The 19,170-nt window shown below is 35.0% G+C and overlaps 2 long non-coding RNA genes across 2 annotated transcripts; one reads left to right on the plus strand and one right to left on the minus strand.

Moving 5' to 3' along the window:
• Positions 1 to 3,671: 3,671 nt before the first annotated feature.
• On the plus strand, positions 3,672 to 4,549 carry LOC118762110. The gene is made up of 2 exons (XR_004997889.1): positions 3,672 to 4,090; positions 4,180 to 4,549. It is a non-coding gene; the product is annotated as an uncharacterized LOC118762110 (long non-coding RNA).
• A 13,746-nt stretch (positions 4,550 to 18,295) lies between these two features.
• LOC118762115 lies at positions 18,296 to 19,076 on the minus strand. Its single transcript, XR_004997893.1, has 2 exons — positions 18,868 to 19,076; positions 18,296 to 18,462 (listed from the first exon to the last, which is right to left on the minus strand). It is a non-coding gene; the product is annotated as an uncharacterized LOC118762115 (long non-coding RNA).
• Between the last annotated feature and the right edge of the window lie 94 nt (positions 19,077 to 19,170).

Raw genomic sequence — 19,170 nt, forward strand, 5'->3', positions numbered from 1 at the left:
CATAAAAAATAACTATCAAGAAACTATAAATAAATAATAATATTACAACAATAATAATAATAACAACAATAATAATAATAATAATTTCAAACCCAAAACAATTCCAAAATCAAATGAAAAAGATAAACGATAAAATGTCAAATGTAACTTATCTTTGCAAAGGAAAAAAGTAACTGAATTTTAAACATAAGATAGTTAAAGCATTTATAAAATTTAACATGTGAAGACTTAGTGCAAAGAAATAGAATAATACTCAATGAAAATGGCAAATTTTTTTATCAATGAAAAAATATGAAAAAAAAAAAAAAAGCATTTAAGCCTCATGAACTAAAGAAATGTGAGAAAAAACACAACTTATGGAGAAACTACCATGAAGACACCCAACTATAACTAACAGACCCCTATTAATAAATCAATAACAATATTAACAACAGCTAAATATTAATCCCAAAACAATACAAAATCCAAACAAAATGGAGAAAAGAACATTGCTTAGTTAGTTGAGAAAATACCACTAGATTATAAATGTAAAGAATAGTTCTTAACGTTTATAAGAAATAAAACTCGTGGAGACGTTGCATGAAAAAATAGAATAAAATTATTAATGAAAATGACTAAAAGGAATTTATTAATGAAAAATACAGGAATTATCTAAACTTCATGAATCAAAGAAAATTAATAAAAATAGTATAAGTATTACTTGTTCATCAAAAATACCTGGACCCTACATCAAGCCGTACACGATTATCATTATTATTATCATTCATCATCATCATCACCATTACTATTATCATTATTAATTATTACCATCACTACCACTAACCCAAACTACAACAAACTGCCAACTACCACCAAATTTATTCACAGCCGACTATACCCCTACCATTCAACCCTTCCAATAGTCTCCAATACATGAAGCCCAAACTCATCTCAAACTCACAATCAACAAATATTCATCATTTTGTATAAAATATTAATATAACATATAATAAAATAGTAAAATATACTCTAATACTATTAAATGATATTACAATAAATAGATAAACCACATAAGACGAAATAAGGTTTAATAATACTAAAGATAAGTTAAATGTAAAATATAGGTACATAAAATTAATATAGCATTAAATTTAAATGACTATTTACTATAAATTTAAAGTCTAAATAATAAGTAATTAAATCAAATACATATATATTATGTTGAAATTAATTTATATTACTATAATAAATATTTATTTAAAAAATATATATATATTAAATCTATAGATACTACACATGTATATTAATTATATAGTTAGCTTATTTAATGAGTTTGTCTATATTTGAACCATTTCTTATTTTGATTACAATTTAATGACTTGTACTAGCATTGTGTATATTAATTAATTTTAAAGTATTTAATAATTTAAGTATTGTTTTAGTTTTCACTTAATATATATTTAGTATTTTATATATATATATATATATATATATATATATTAAAGTATATTTATTAATTAATTACTTTATTATTCTAGTTTATTTTTAACTAGATGAGTGGCTATATTTATATCGAAGTGATTTTACTACTACTATTAATTTTTTTACTATAATCATTTCTTAAATATAGCCACGAAACAGTTGTGTTATTCTACCAATTATATACGTTTTTATTATTTTTTTGCAATTTACTTAATCATTGGTATTTTATTGTTATTTTAATTTTAATATTTCTATTGTATGTAATTTTCTAGATGGTGTAATTTAATTGTTCATTTTGAATTGATAAAAGGTGGTTTTTTTCTAATTTCATATATATACTAGATATATATATTATATATATATAATATATATCTAGTATATATATATATATATATATATATATCATCATCATCATATTATATATATATATATATATATATATATATATATCATCATCATCATATATATATAGATATATATAATATATATATATATATATTGTATCTATATATAATATAAATGATACAGATCTATATATAATATATATTATATATATGTTATATATATGTATATATAATATACCGTAAATCCTCCAGTTTAGTCTGCCCTTGAGAATAATACACAGGGGATTTTTAAGGGGCTGTACCTCTGAAAAACCTAAACTTTGTGTATAATACACACCCCTTCTTTAACTTCAGGCAAGGAGGTCTATAGAACGTCCTTGGTTTGTAAAACTGTATACGGTAACGTCCTTTATTATTATTGTATATATAACATAATGCAAACGAGTAGCTTTTTTGTGCATTTTGTTTGCAGAAAATAAAGAAATAACAGTAATAACGTTTAATAAATGTTGCTTACTGCAAGTTATGGATGATTGTTTTATGACTTCATTGCTTTCAGGCTTAGCTTAAGATATTTTCACGCCCGACATCAGAAAATGTGTTTGAATAAACATTGCTGGACAGCAAATAGAGACTCGGACATTAATTAGAAAATAATTTTCATTTTTAACCTCGTATATAGTACACAGTAGGGATTTTGACCTTTAAATTTTGGGAAAAAAATGCGGATTATACTTGAGGATTTACGGTATATCTCATATATATATATATTGCATATATACATAACATATGTATTATATTATATTATATATATAACGTATATATTATATATATACAATATATATATATATATAATATATATATTATGTATATATGTCTGTATAATATATATATGTGTGTGTGTGTATATATATATATATTATCTATGTATAATCATCATCATCATCATATGAATAATATATATATATATATGTTATATTAATAATATATATATTATATACATACAGTATATATATATATATGTATCTATATGTATATGCATATATATACATATATATATATACACACACACATATATGTATATTGAAGTGTATAGAAGGATATGGTCGTATGTATGATGTATGCATAACTCTATTAGTATGGAAACGGATATTTTTACGTTTCTATTGTTTTCCCTTGTTCATTCTTATGTACATTTCGGTGTGTGTGTGTGTGTGTGTGTGTGTAAAAAATATAAACAGATGAATGGAGTTTTAATTAGGAAAATTTTTTTTATTAGAAATCTTTAATATAGTCTGCCTAGATTAAATCATACATGTAGATTTCCAAACACACCAGGCTAATTTAAGCTGCCATTTGGGTAGCTTTGGCTTTAGAAACTGAATGAAGCCTGTCATATGTGTGTATATATTTGGTTGTATGTATGTATATAGGGATGAGTGCCTCTGTTTTTGTGTGTGTCTATGCATGCACATGTGCTGATGTCTTCTTACCTTGACATCTTTTGGCAGTTGTTAACAAGCACTGCCATCATACAAGCTGCGTTCTCAATTTTTAAAATTTTCTATGAAAACATGTTTTCATGAAAGTATTACCTTGCTCAGAAGCAGAAAAAGTTTGCTGTCAGGAGGAATATATGTATGGTTTATTTATATATATATATATATATATATATATATATATATATTATATACATATAGTATTTTTGTGAGTATAAGCTTTTGTACATGAGATATATACACACATATATGTGTGTGTGTATATATATATGTATATACACACACACATTTTTGCATATACTTATGTATGTCCAAGCCATGCCAGTTAGGAACTTGGATGTTAAATGAATATATATGTACTCACATGTATGCATGTGCATACTTCGTGTATCTGAGTGCTCATGTGTATACATAATCTTGTGTGTGTATGTATGTGTGTAAATATATATGTAAGTTTTTATATATATATATATATATGCATTAAATTCACAACTTACCATAGGAATTAGAGTTCAATTTTCACCTATATTAAATAAACTGCCATTTTCATTTGATGCAGTCTGTAAATCATCATTAATGTAGACTCAGACTATGACATATGAAGCATGACATATAGTTGAAATGAACAGAAAACAAGTTATTGATATTTCAAATATTTCATTGCATATGTTTCAGTACACAATCAAATTATGTATGGATCATTTCATCAGATGGAAGAAATACAAATATTTCAGTATCTTCCATCTGATGAAATGATCTTTAATTGATTTGATTTGATTATTGAAAGTTTGTGCATGTGTGCATATATATATATATATGTATGTGTGTGTGTGTGTGTGTGTGTGTGTGTGTGTGTGTGTGTGTGTAAGAGAGAGAGAGAGAGACTTTTTCCTAATATAGAAATATTGGCCAATATAAAGGAGAAAAAGAAAACCCTGACATGTTGACAGAAGCTTGAATTCTTGGTTTTTCAGACTCTGAACCTCTTGTAGTGTTGAGCATAAAATGAAATAAGCATATTTCAGCATCCGTTAGAATTGTGTATGGCAAACATGAAATCTATCAGGAAACAATAAAATCACAATTTGTATGTACTATTTTCTGAACTTAGTACATAATTCTTAACACATTTCAGCACCTGAAGAAGTTTGCTAGAAAAATGTTTTGTCTTTCGATACATATTGTATTTGTTTATTTATTCTGCTGTGTATTAATGGAATAAAATTTTGGTTTTTATTTAGCAAATGCATCTGAGGTTTTTATGTGTGTGTGTTGGTGTGTGTGTTGCTTCATGGTAAAGTGCTTAGCTGAGGAAGGATATCCAGCAATAAAAACGGTTATTCCAAAAGGAACCATTTATGTAATCACTAAGCATGCTAGAAATAACAGCCACATTTTCTTCAACTCGTACCCTGCACCATAAAAAAAATGGCTATTTATAGCTAGAATACCTTTATTCTATATCTAAATCTGTCGATTAAAATCAGTGCAAAAAATGCACTCCACTAGTGTTAATATTAGAACAATGGATTAATAAAAAGCTAATGAAATGAGACGTACAGAATCTGTTGAAACAGTGATGGAGGTGGTAGTAGAGTAAGCAACTGAGATCTGTGACACACAGCGAGGTCACTGAAGAATTAGAGAAGCATGACATAGACCTATTGTTCCAGATACACAGTGCTTTTGCCTATGTAAAAGCCATACTATAAAACTTGGCATATTATATGACAGTCTGGACATACACTTTCTCACTGTCCAGTCTATTTCTGCTTGCCTGTATATTTTGGTGATGACCACAGTGGAGATAGAGTATAACAGTTCCTCTTCCTCTGCACTTAGTAGTTGAAGCAACATTTGAAAAAATGAGTAGGATGTAACTTAATGACATGATGTTTATTGTAGTGCAGCTTCAGGTCAACTCTGAAACTACCTGTGGCATGCAAGTAGTCAACCTTCAGCCCTGTTGTTTATTATATATCACAACTCCACCTGAGAACCATACTGCATAATCCAACATACACTGATATATTGTATGAGTTATAGTGTAACATTCATTCATTAATTCTTTGACTCCATGTACAGCATAGAGCATCAACAAGAAATCTCCATCTGTCTCAATCTTTGGCAAAGGATTGCATTTTTACCCAGGTATAGCCACCTACCAGTGCCTCAGTTGCTGTGGACCTTCTTCATGTTGTTTTTGATCGGCTGTGTTTCTGTCTCCCTTGAGGTGTCCATTGGAGGCCTTGCTTTGTAATGTCAACAGGTTTCTGTAGGGTGTATCCCAGTGCAGATATATTGCAATCTTACTACTGTCCAGTCTATTTCTATAAACTTATAGATTCTAATGGTGGCCACAGAAGAGGTAGACAAAGTGGCTGGCCTTTCTCAGAGCATACTAGCTGCTGTTCATTGGTACTTATTGGTGGCATGCATCTTAGGACAAAGGTTGGGAGTTCAGCTATAGATGCAATAGTTATTTCCACATGAATATGAGTTTTTTTACCACCACCACGCATTTTTTTGTGTTTGTGTTTGTGTATGTATCTGAACTGAGGGCAAAAGAGTCTTTTTGGGGTGCTGTTAAAGTAACCTTTGGAAATAACTTCATGTAGTGGAAGAACCATGAGGATTGAAATTGCTTAGGTAACAAACTGTACCTTTCACTTTACCAGGTGTTCTTTTTGGTGAGAATATGTAGAATGTTGTTCTTTGCTCTTTGTTGTGGAATGTCTGATGGGGCCCAAACTGTAATGGTATAATCTACAATGAATCTAATATATTGTTTGTACACCACTATTGTTTGGTTTTGATAGCCAAATTGTGGTGTCTGCATGTCCTCTACATGCCATACAGATTCTGTACATCAGTTTGCTTTGTTTATTATGTGTGCTGTGAATGTTGTTGTTGTAGTGTTGTATGTAAGTCCTAGTATATTTAATCTTCTGAGTGTTCTGAGTGGTATGTTTGTGTTGTCAAGTGTTGCTGATGAGAAAGTGCTACTTTAAAGTTGTTTTGAAAGCAGATTTCTGGGTGATAGATGTAGGGTTGCAGTAGATGTACAGCTGTGTCCTGAGAAAAGTGGAAGAATGTGATTATGATATCGTCTGCATTTGAGGCTTTGTATATCTTTTGAGGTGTGAGCAGATTGTCTCAGTACATGTTAAAAGTGCAAGCATGTCAGCGTAGTTGAAAAGTTTGCTTCCTAACCACATGTTTTCAAGTTCAGTTCCATTGCATGGCACCTTGGGCAAGTTTCTTCTACTATAGCCCCAGGCCAATGAGTGGATTTGGTAAGCAGAAACTAAAAGAAGCCTGTAATAATTGTGTGCGTATATCTCCTTGTCTTGGCATCACGCAATAACCGTGAGTGAGTGTCTCTGTCATACAAGTGGTGTCTTTCTTTTCTAATCTATAAACCTGTCCTATCAGGTGAGAGTTGGCAATAGAAGAGATTTTGGAAACGAGTGAGAGTTGGCAATGGAAAGGCATCCTGTCATAGAAAATTTCCTTCATTGAATTTTGTCTGACTCTTGCAAGCATGAAAACAATGGATGTAAAAATAATGATGTTGGGTGAGAGGATATATACATGAAATAGACCATTTGTGGAAATTGCAATATTTTTTTAATATGATAAGATTGACAAACAGCCAAGTTAGCTTGCTGGTCTATATTTTGTGTTGTTTCTTTAGATGTTCTGTAAGTGGATAGCAGGGAATGGAGCCAAAAGTTTGCTGATGTCGGTAGTAGTTAGAATGGTTATCCTCATTATCATCATTTGATGTCCATTTTGTGTGCTGGCATGGGTTGGACGGTTTGACAAGAGCTAGCAAGTCAAAGGGGTTGTGCCAGGCTCTGTTGTCCAATTTGGCATGGTTTCTATGACTGGAAGCCTTTCCTAATGCCAATCACTTTACAATGTACTTGGTGCATGTGAGAATTTTTGTTCTTTTTAAGCAACTTATCCAATGTTCTAATGACTCAGCCAATTGGTTGTATTGGAATATGCATGTATGTGTAAATAGCCATGTATGTGTGTAGTTGAAAAGCTTGCTTCCTAAAACCACATGGATGCAGGTTCAGTCCCACATGTCACCATGAACAAGTGTCAGCCCAGGGCTGACCAATGCTTTGTGAGTGGATTTGGTAGACAGAAGCTGCTGTGTGTGTGTGTGTGTATGTATACTTGTCTTGACATTGTATGATAGCTGAAAATGAATGTCATTCATTTCCAATACTCTGCAAAAATATGTCTGGTCATGAGAAAGTATTGCCTTACTTGGAAAGTGATAGTTGTTAGTGACAGGAAGGACCTTTGAAAATCTGCCTCAAATAAACGCTGTATGATCCATGCAAGCCTGGAAAGGTGGATCTTAAGATGATGACAACAATAATGAAACTATCTTTTGAGCTTTGTATTAGGTTCAAGTTAAGTCATCTGAATTTGTATTGTAATTTAGAGAGGTGAGATGAGGAGTGGGTTAATAAATGCAGTGAATCCTTTAGGCTCTGGGGGTTTTAGATGTATGTTTGCAATCTTCTCACAACCTGATACTTTTGAATTTTTAGATTTACTTACAGCTTTCAGAGTATCTGATGGGAGAAAAAGCTCAAAATCATGGTCTACATAGGTGTGTTTTTCTTCTTAATTTTTATTTTGGATTCTTCTTTGGGTTTTTGGCGGCTGATTTTCAAGAAACAACCTATGAGAGTGCTTGTTTGGTGTTAGTGTTTGGACATTTGAGATTTTTATTTTGACATAGGCTATAGTATGGCAATTATTGTTGATAATAAATACTCAACTTGCGTTAGTTTTCCATTTCTTTCTTTGTTTCACACTGAGCTCCAGTTCTGTTTATGGTGTTGATGTATTATAACTGATGTTAGTGTTTTTGTTTTATAATTTGCCCCTATTTGTTTTAAGCATCTGTAATTATTTGTTTGAATTTGGTTGCTGATTATGGTATTTTTGAATTCTATGAACCATGATTATATTTCCTGGTAGTACTGGTTCCACTACATTTTTGCTCTCCACTTCTCTTTTTTTTTCTTTTGCTTTATCTATTAATGTGTGAGTGTGTTGGCCAGATGAGAGTTGGGGAAGTTTGTTATTTGGTTGTGGTGGCTCAGTGTATGAACAGATGATGATGTCTGGAGGAAGAATTGTTCTATGTTGATTGGTAAAACATGTTGGTGTGGAATATTTACAATATAAAAGAGTTTAGTTGTGGATTTTAGCTGTTGTTTTGTCTCTTGTCTCACCAGAGCTTTTGGAATACCCAGGATGTGTTGTATGCATTAATGTCTCTCTTAATTTTGCTACTTGAGAGAGTAATTATCTTCGGGTGTGAAATGTTGGCATTTTTCAAATGTATTGTATGGAGGAAACTATCATGTTGTAAAGGGAGATAATAATTGCACTTTATGCTTTTGTCGTGATTATTGTTGTCATTTATTGTTTCTGAAAGGTGAGTTCATGACGAGCTTTTGTAACTGGTGCTGTTTGACGGTGTTGTGTGATTATTTTAGAAAATACCTTTTGTGCAAAGTTGTTGGTCACAGATCTGATCCACATGTGAAAAGTGTTTTACTGTGTTTCAAACCTTTATCATTCAACCAGCTTTCAAGCCGTGACCATCCTGTCCTATTTTTATATTCAGGATTACTTTATCCAGTATATTTATTCATTTAGAAGACAGAAGATTAAGATTTTAAAGAGATTTAGCTTCCAATTACAGCAGGTCAGATGACTATATGGTGGCTCCTTCATTCAGTGATAAAATTTGACGGCTGAAGAGTTTTTGTTGTTTTTTTTAAACACTATTTTAGGAGATGCATTCTAGAACATGTAAAAGTGTGTAACCTAGCTGGTAGGGTGTTGCATTCACGATCACAAGATCATGGTTTCAATTCCTGGAGTAGGTAGTGCAATGTGTTCTTGAGCAAAACACTTCATTTCAAGTTACTCCAATCCATTCACCTGTAAATGAATTACCCTGCAATAGACTGACATCCTATTCAGGGTGAGTGTTGTGATCTCAGTCACTTATACATCATGGAAACTGGATAACAAGCCCTATGAGTCCTTGAACCCAAGACACTAACATCGTTCTAGAACATGTGCATCTAAGCTGTGAATGCAGTGTTTTGGTGTAGTCCTCTACAGAACAAAATACATACTAAATATTCAGAGTTAGTAGCTGCTAAAGGCTCAAATATTTTCAGGCTCTGAACAGAAACTACACCATTTGTGAAGCAGTCTTTGTTAAGTAAATTATATATAGTTGCTATGAGAGATTGTCAGACATGGTATTTGTTAAAGACAGCAGTGTCCATTAAAATAAATAATAATAATGAAATTATTGTATACAGTGCTCAGGTGCACCACAACTTGTCAGAAAGTGAGTATAGAGTATATGCAGTAATGTACAAATGTCTGGAAAACGAACAATGTATGAGTCAGATACATGCTTGTGTGTGTATGGAGGGGAGAAAATCAGGTGTAGTGTTGGCGAATCTCAGAAAGCATGGAAGTTTTGAAGGATGCAGTGCTCCAACAACTAACAACTGGTGCCGGCAGTTTGTTCCATGCTTCAGCAACTCTCAGCATGAAAAAATGTTTCCTCAAATCATGGGAGCTGTACTGTTTTCTAACTTTGTAAATATGTTCATGGGTGGAGTTTGAAAAGGTGCTCAGAGTTATTGTTTGTAAGATGGTTGGTAATTTTATGGGTGTCTGCCAAGTCAGCTGCCAGACATCGGAGTTTCAATGTGTCCATGCCCAGGGAAGTAAGGCGTTCAGAATATGGCAAATATGGCTTCCAGACGATTGATATCCTGGGCAAGATAGGGGTTCTACTAATTGCTTAGTACATGGATGTTTCTTTGGGATATGTGACATCATTTAAACGAGACTAACTTGTCAAAATAAACAAAGATATTTCAAAAGCCAAGCTTCAGTGAAGATGCACAGGCTCAGAGGGAAGTATTAAGGGTGTATGTGGAAAAAACACGCAAGTGCAGAAAGATTAAACAGCAATGTCGTTGGAGGTGACAATAGATAAATAATTGATGCCAAATTGAGTGTAGAAGGAATGGGTGAGTTGATAGCTGGAAGGTCTGACATAGATCCAACTCCAAAAGTTAAAATTGTAGAAAAGCATGTGAATCAAAGGATTGTGGAGTTGTTTAGCTCCAGTTAAGACCTAATTGACCTACAGTCAAAAATATTCCAGTTATGATCAGTGGTCTTTTTCTTTTCCAGGCAACAAACTATATTATCGAATACCATTTTTATAATTTTTAAGATAGTAAAGTGTAATTTGAGAAAGATATGGCTGCTATTTCTAGCAGATTTAGCAACTATGCTGGGGATCTATAAAAGTAGTATTGGATACATTAGAGAGATTTGTATACCAGACAAGGATAACAACTTTTCTTTCACTGATATATATATTTGATAGGAAAGGTCTAAAGTAGATATCACTTTGTAGGGCCCAAATGTTGTTCTCTGATGAAGAAATGAGATAGAGAACAAGGTATACATTTACAGTTATTTTTATACCATTAGATATATTGGATGAGAAAGCAATCTTTGGGTTCATGAAATATCAACTTTCTAATAATTTGTATGCCTTTAAGCTTTTCATTGATAAAGCATACTATGTAGTCATGTGACAAATGATTGTAAATTCCTAGTTGACAAAACAGCTTGATAATGTTAAAACCAATCATTGGAATTGGTGGAAAAACACGGAGTTAAACTTGGTGATTTATGATATCCTTTGTTCAAATCAGAAGAAATCAAATGTTTCTTATATTTCTTAAGGATTAATGAAATAACTATCAATATTAGACTGAGATCAATTCAATTAGCATATTCTTCTATTATCAAAAATTGATCTGCCTTTGTAAAAAAAAAAAAAAACACATTTACTAACCTCATAGGTTGGGAACAGTTTATAGTTGTATACTCCAGATCTGACATGGAGCTTGCTTTTCTGTCACACACCAATGGTCTCCTTTTTTAGAAAACATTGGTAAAAGCAATTTTGTTACCTTTGATGTCAGCAAAACCTTTAACTATGTCTGACATGAGAACTTCCAAACAAGGTTGTCCACCTATTGACTCTCATCTCTTGGATCAGATATTTCCTCTCAGACCACTGCACCTCATTACATCAACAGAGTTCCTTGTGACCCAGCTTATATCAATTCCATAACAATTCAAGGCCTATATGTTTCATTTATTGTGTATGTTACCCATCACTTCTTAATAAACTTTTCCACATAGATGTCATCTACAGAAGATCCTCTGTGTGATCATTCAACTAACAGCCAAATTTCCATCAAGTCACACCAAGCCATCTTAAAAATGGAAGGATTAGGTATTAGATAATGTGGTTATGCACGCACTATGCCTGAAAATAAAATGAGATGGTCATAGATCTGCTTCAACAGGGTTAAATGACACATGACCTCATGCCAAATATACATTACTTCTGTGAACAGAGAACTTACAAAACACAACAGATTGCAACATGACACACTATGCTCTCTTCCTTACTTATAAATGACATACAATTAAAACCTTCAAAAATTTGCTTGGCCTCTCAGTTGCTGATGACTTTCCTTGGCACCCAACATATCTATAATATAGCGAAAATAGTATAGCAGAGGTTACATCTTCAGGATCATAAATTACTTCAATTCTGCAAATGTTCGAGCTTTCTAGATCTGAAGAAAAAAATATCATTAAACTTATCGTCATCATCGTGATAGCATGGATTGAATGGTCTGGCAGGATCCCATGGGCCCAAGGAGTGTATTCTGTACTAGTGTCTGCTCTGCCCTTCCTAATGCTGACCACTTTATAGCATGTACTGGGTGCGTTTTTCATGCTACAGCACTAGTGATTGCCATGCAGTTGGTACCCTATGCTAGGAGATGAGTTGTAAAAGTATAAGAGAAGAGACCAGAGCAGAATGTTTTTTGCTGTAGTGGAGCTACATGACTACTCACATTTTAGAAGAGAGAGTGGAAATATCAGGTGGAGCTGAAAATCATTACAACTAGCTTACTGACTTATGTCCTCCTTCTGACACCACTACAATGGTTCTTGCTCCTCTGAACTAAGGATCATTGTAGCTTTCATCTCTCATCTCTATTCTCCAAGCTTATCCTCTTAAAAATGTCCTCCCTGCTCACATTTATGCAGCTGTTTTCTACTGAATCTCAACCTGCAAAAATTCATATTAAATATCAACTACATCCAATCAAAATGGGCGCTTCTACATAGTGTGTGTGTGTGTGTGTGTGTGTATATATATATATATATATATATATATATATGTATATATATATATATATATATATGTATGTATATATACATTTGAGCGAGGTTATTGCCACTGCCACTGGACTGGCTCCTGTGCAGGTGGCACGTAAAAAGCACCATTTGAGTGTGGCCGTTGCCAGTACTGCCTGACTGGCCCTCGTGGCGGTGGCACATAAAAGCACCCACTACATTCTCGGAGTGGTTGGCGTTAGGAAGGGCATCCAGCTGTACAAACTCTGCCAGATTAGATTGGAGCCTGGTGCAGCCATCTGGTTTGCCAGTCCTCAGTCGAATCGTCCAACCCATGCTAGCATGGAAAGCAGACATTAAACGATGATGATGATGATATATATATATATATATATATATATATATATATATATAGGACAAAGATCTTTCTCAAGTATTATAGACTCATAGGGCTGATTCATTGGTTTCTGTGGTGTATATATTAACTCTTGAACAGGATACTGGTCCATTGCAGGAATACTCATTGTTTTCTTGCTGAGTGGACTAGAGCAATATGAAATGAAGTGTTTTGCTCAAGAACACAACACATCACCTGGTCCAGGAATCAAAACCACAATCTTACCACTCAGCCATGCACCTCCACACACATACACACAAATATCTGTTTCTTTATTGCCCACAAGGGGCTAAACATAGAGGGTACAAACAAGGACAGACAAATGGATTAAGTCGATTACATCGACCCCAGTGCATAACTGGTACTTAATTTATCGACCCCAAAAGGATGAAAGGCAAAGTCGACCTCGACGGAATTTGAACTCAGAACGCAACGACAGACGCAATACCGCTAAGCATTTTGCCCGGTGTGCTAACGTTTCTGCCAGCTCGCTGCCTTACACACAAATATCATCAGTTAAGGTCCTCCTTTCGTACAGAGGCTGCACCGAGTACTACTGTCAACTTTGGCATTGATTTCTACAGCTAGATGCTCTTCCTAATGTCAACCACTTTACAGAGTGTACTGGGTGCTTTTTTACATGGCACCAGCAACAGTAAGACCACCAAATAATATGCAAGACAAAACCCCTCGATTGAGAGAGGTGGCTTAGTGCTAGCTGACGAGAATATGAAGAGAGGGATAGAAATAGGTATCTTGCAGTAGAGGAGATTTGTGGCTACCTCAGTTATAGAGTGATGAGAGAAAAGATGGTGAAGATGTGATGAAACATACACCCAAGTTAGAAGAAGGCATATATACAGTGAACCGGACCAGGGATTGGATAGGTTAAGTAGCTGGGTAAGTTCACAAGCTTGCAAAATAGGATAGATGGAGGGGAGAGGAATGTAGATAGTGGGCATAGAGGGGTGTTAGGAGAATATATTGCAGGGATGAGATTTGATAGGAACATAGTGTGCAGATGGATTTGCAAAGGAGAATGGGATATAGAGGGAGGGGATCACGGATGGTGGGGGAGGTGTTGAGAAGATGGGATGTGCAAGAGTGGTTTATCAGAGGCATGGGCATAAAGGACATGCCCTTTTTGGCTTTGGTTTCACTTAGCTTGACAAGTCCTCTCAAGCACAGCAAATCACCAATTGTCTCCATCCTGGGTGAGGTTCAACATCTGAAGATCATTTTTCACCACTACATCCCATGTCTTCCTCTTCTACTGGTTCCTGCTACATTTAGAAATCGGCATTTCTTTATGCAGCTGTTTTCGCCCATTTACATCACATGACCATACCAGTACTGTCTTCTCTTTTGCACACAATTTTTCTCTCAAAACACACTTTGTTGTATATGCACACTAACAGTGCACATCCAGCAGAGCATGCTGGCATCATTTCTTTCAAGCTTTTGCATGTCCTTTACATTCACAGCACATATTTCACTACCATGTAGCATAGCTGTTTATACACAGGCATCATACAATTTGCCTTTCATCCTGAGGGAAGAGCCCTTTGTTAGCAATAAAGGTAATAGCTCTCCTTGCCAAGCCAGCTCTTATTCAGAGCATCCTTCACCACTACTAATTTGGTTCCCTAGGTAACAAAAAATATTACCTCTAAGCATCCCTCTAAGTATTTGAGGAAATCTGTATCCTGTGTTCTTAGTGTTTATTGTTTCTGCACATCTGTCACACAAAGATTACTCTCTCTCTCTCTGTTAACCTTCCTGTGAATTTCTTGCATGTCAATAGCTTGCACTTGGTACACTGTATGGAATTGCTACCAACAACTTTTCTACATATTGAGTAAGACTATCTTCCTGAAGGAATTAGTAATTTGTCTGCTTTCCTGCTTACTAATACTTTGGTCAAGACCCTTTGATTACAGTCTTTGCTTCCACACATGAAATTTCTCTAATTCTACTAAAGATTCAACTATAAGAACAAGGTCATCAACATAGAGGAACTACCATGGACAATCAGTTACAGCCTTGAGGATTATGATAAATAAGAGGTGGCTGAGAACCAATCCTTGGTGAACTCCTACCTGCGCATTAAATCCATTGCTATACTCATTGCTGACTTTCACTTCTGACAGCATCCCAATAAGTGTGTGCAGATGTATATTGGTATGCTTGCACTTAGTGATGTGAACAAGAAAGAGGTGTGGAAGAGTTACTATGCAACACTGTTAAATGTGGAGAATAAATGTGATAAAAGTAGTCTTCTTCATGTAAGCCCAACAGAGGGACCAGCTATCCTAATGGGAAGCAGTATGGCTGAAAAGGCAATTAAAGACATGAAAACAGGGAAAGTCCCTTATCCATCTGAAATTACTGCTAAGATACTCAAAATATCTGGTAAGGTAGATATGGTTCTAATCACCTCAGTTTATTCAGGAAGGTGTAATAACCAGTCACTGGCATAGCAGCATTATTGTTAGCTACTACAAGGGTGAGGGTGATGTTTTAGATGGAAGCAATTATAGAGGTCTCAAACTCCTGGGCCAGGGAAAATTATGGAGAGTTATAGCCCAATTAATTAGGAGCAGAATTAGGCTACACAAAATGCAGCTTGGCTTTGTCCAAGGGAAAAGCACTACTGATGCTATCTTCATGGTCAGATAACTGCAAGAGAAGTACTTAGCTAAGAATAAACTATTATACTTGGCATTTGTTGATCTAGAGAAAGTCTTCAGCAGAATACCCCACTGTGAGCTCTGAGGTTAGGGATAAAGTGGCTTGTGAAAGGTAGATGTCCCTGTTCAATTTGAAGGAAAAGTGTAGGCAGGAACTCCATACAGTGTATCCAGTGTAAGCTACAGACACACAAGAGGTGCAGTGGAATAACAGGAAGGTTATTAGAGAAAGTAGTGTTCATGTGTAGAAGATGCACAGGATCCATAAAAACTAGATGCTCAGGAATTTGAATTTCTCAAATGCCCAAGTGGCCCATTAGAGGTAGTACCTAGAGGACCAAATAGGTAGTGGATGAGGATGTACAGGGAGTGTGATAGCTAGAATAAGAAGAGGATGAAAGAAATTTAGAGAGCTGTTACCTCTGTTGGCTGTGAAAGGTTTCTCTCTCTGAGGAAAAGGAAGATTGTATGATGTGTGTATAAGGACAGCAATTCTACATGATAGTGAGATGTGGTCCGTGAATGCAGAGGACATGTGAAGGTTAGAGAGGCATGTGGCTACTATGCTCAGCTGGATGTATAATGTAAGTGTACATGTTCAACAGAAAGCTAGTGTATTGAGAGAGAAGTCAAGCATAAGAGGAATTAGATGCAGCGTGGAAGAGAGAAGACTGCTCTGGTTAGGTTGTGATGCTGATGGATGCCGACAACTCCATAAAGAAGTGCCAATCTCTTAAAGTATATGGAACACATGAACAAAGTAATGAAGGATGATCTCAAAACCCTGAACCTTACAGACGAGATGACAAGGACCAAGATACCTGGCTTCTTATTGTACTCAAGACACATACTCCACAGCAGAAATGTTAAATGCACTCTCTCTGGTGAAGAATATTGGCCTTCGAGAGTCCTGAGCCAGTGCCACGTAAAAGCACCCAGTACACTGTGTAAAGTGTTGGTGTTAGGAAGGGCATCCAGCCATAGAAACCATACCAAATTAGACTGGAGCCTGATGCAGCTCTGGTCAAACCATCCAACCTATGCCAAACTAGTGTAAGTGAAGAGGAAGGATTTAAAGAGTACTAAAGCTGTTTTATACTACAATAAATAAGCCTTTGTTGTCTGGCTTCAGAATGTAGGCAGGGGATTTTGAAAATCTTGCTGCATTCCTGTTCAAAAGATTAGGTAAAAGCAAGTGAAATTGAAAATGTTATAAGTAGGTTGATATAATTAAGAATATCTGTCAGGTAACAGGTTGGCATTAACAGCTGTAAAAATCCTGCCAAAACAATCGCAAATGTCTGGTGCACGCTTCTGCCTGGCCGGCTCCTGTCAACCATCCCACCCATGCCAGCATGAAAGGTGGATGTTAAATGATGATAGTGATATATATATATATATACAGCTTAGTGAAAGAAGGAAGGGCAATTTTCAAGATTCTTCTTTATGTTTTCAGGGCCTGAAAATCTCGTGATAAAGAAAAGAGGAAATTATCTTCAAACAAGAGATATGGCCTAAATGCTTGCAACAAAGTGAATTCCACTAACAGCAACCTCCCAATGACTAAATGGTAACCAAGCAACAGATTGTCTATCACACCATGATTCAGAATACAAAGGGCCATAACAAATACTGCAAGGCACCTTGTCCAGTTCTCTAATATTTCCACTAATCTACTACCTTCAACTGGTTTTTAATTTGTCAACCATGAAATGATAAAAAGTGACTTAATTTTACCCAGTTCTGAACTTCTATGCTCCAAGGATTCTGCCAATTTGCTACCTATTAAATTAGCAACCAAATTTCCCTCAAATCACAACCTTCTATCTTAAAAAGAGAAAGAGACACACAAATTTATTTAAAGACATTCCCGCTAAGGCTTTCAAATCAAGTATTAATTGCTGTATGGTAAAGCTACATCATCTAAATTTTACAAATTCTGGATTTATAAAAGATGTTTTCCCAAAAAACTAGAAAAGTGGTTTTTCTATCCTTATCCAATTACTGTGGACTTTGCCTGCTTGTTGCTGCTATTAAGATTTTTGATGTCATTCTTCTATCATTACTGCTATAATAAAGATACATACACTTTGACAAAGCCATAGTAACTGCTCTGCTCATGGATCAAATCTTCATGCTCACGTGCCTCCTGCAAAAGGAATACTCATTCCAACAGTTCATGATCATCACTTATAAACTTAGCCTAATGCAAGTCACAAGAGTATCATGGATATTGATGGTAAACCCACCAAAACTATCTCACCTGATAAAGGAATACTCTGTTAGACTGTAGGATCCAAAATTACATCAAACAGAGAAGAGAGCCAATTACTTGAATATTAAATTGATTTATGATAGGGATATGAACTTTCACTTTTCAACAATGTGATCAGGTGGTTGCTATCCATTAGTTTTAGGAGTAATAGTCTTTCTAGATCAGTGTTCTTACCCTGGGCAGCAGTGACCCCTTGGAGGAATTGTGAGCTCACAAGAGATGAACACTGGGTATTTGGGTGAGGTGGGGTATGATTTTCCTGAGAAAATATAGAAACATATTTAAGAAAAGTTACAATAAACACAAGTTTTATATCATTTGTTCCTACATATGTTTCGCCATTGTAGTTTTTAGGAACTCTGCATTGCTTACTTAACCACAGATCATCAGGGGAACACTTTATTACAAAGAACTAAAGTCTGAAGCATATTTGATGAAAAACAATCTTTGTCAGGATTAAAATATAATTATGTTTCCTCTTATTCTTTCTTTTTCTTTTTTCTTGTTTCAGTCATTTTGCGTTTCAGTCTTGTTTCAGTCATTTTGCGGCCATGCTGGAGCACCGCCTTTAATCGAGCAACTCGACCCCGGGACTTATTCTTTTGTAAGCCCAGTACTTATTCTATCGGTCTCTTTTGCTGAACCGCTAAGTAACAGGGACATAAACATACCAGCATCGGTTGTCAAGCAATGCAAGGGAGACAAACACAGACACACAAACACACACACGCATATATATATATATATATATATATATACGACGGGCTTCTTTCAGTTTCCGTCTACCAAATCCACTCACAAGGCTTTGGTCGGCCCGAGGCTATAGTAGAAGACACTTGCCCAAGGTGCCACACAGTGGGACTGAACCTGGAACCATGTGGTTGGTAACAGCCACTCCTGCTAAAAGGAAAAGATTGGGTCAAACTAACTGTAAGACAAAATGAAGAGTGAAGTATCAGTAGCAGATATGAGATATAAAAAACAAATCAAGCTGGGCAGTAGAATTAGACTCATAAGAAGACAGAAAAGCATTGTGTGAAGGTATGAATTGAATAGGAAAGGGGATGAGAGAGAGAAAACAGATGAAAAGAGGAAGAGAGAGGAACGTTGAAAGGTTGTGCAGGAGTGGCTGTGTGGTAAGTAGCTTGCTGACCAACCACATGGTTCCGGGTTCAGTCCCACTGCGTGGCAT

The sequence above is a fragment of the Octopus sinensis genome, linkage group LG2 (genome assembly GCF_006345805.1).
Source record: "Octopus sinensis linkage group LG2, ASM634580v1, whole genome shotgun sequence".
NCBI classification, from domain to species: Eukaryota; Metazoa; Mollusca; class Cephalopoda; order Octopoda; family Octopodidae; genus Octopus; species Octopus sinensis.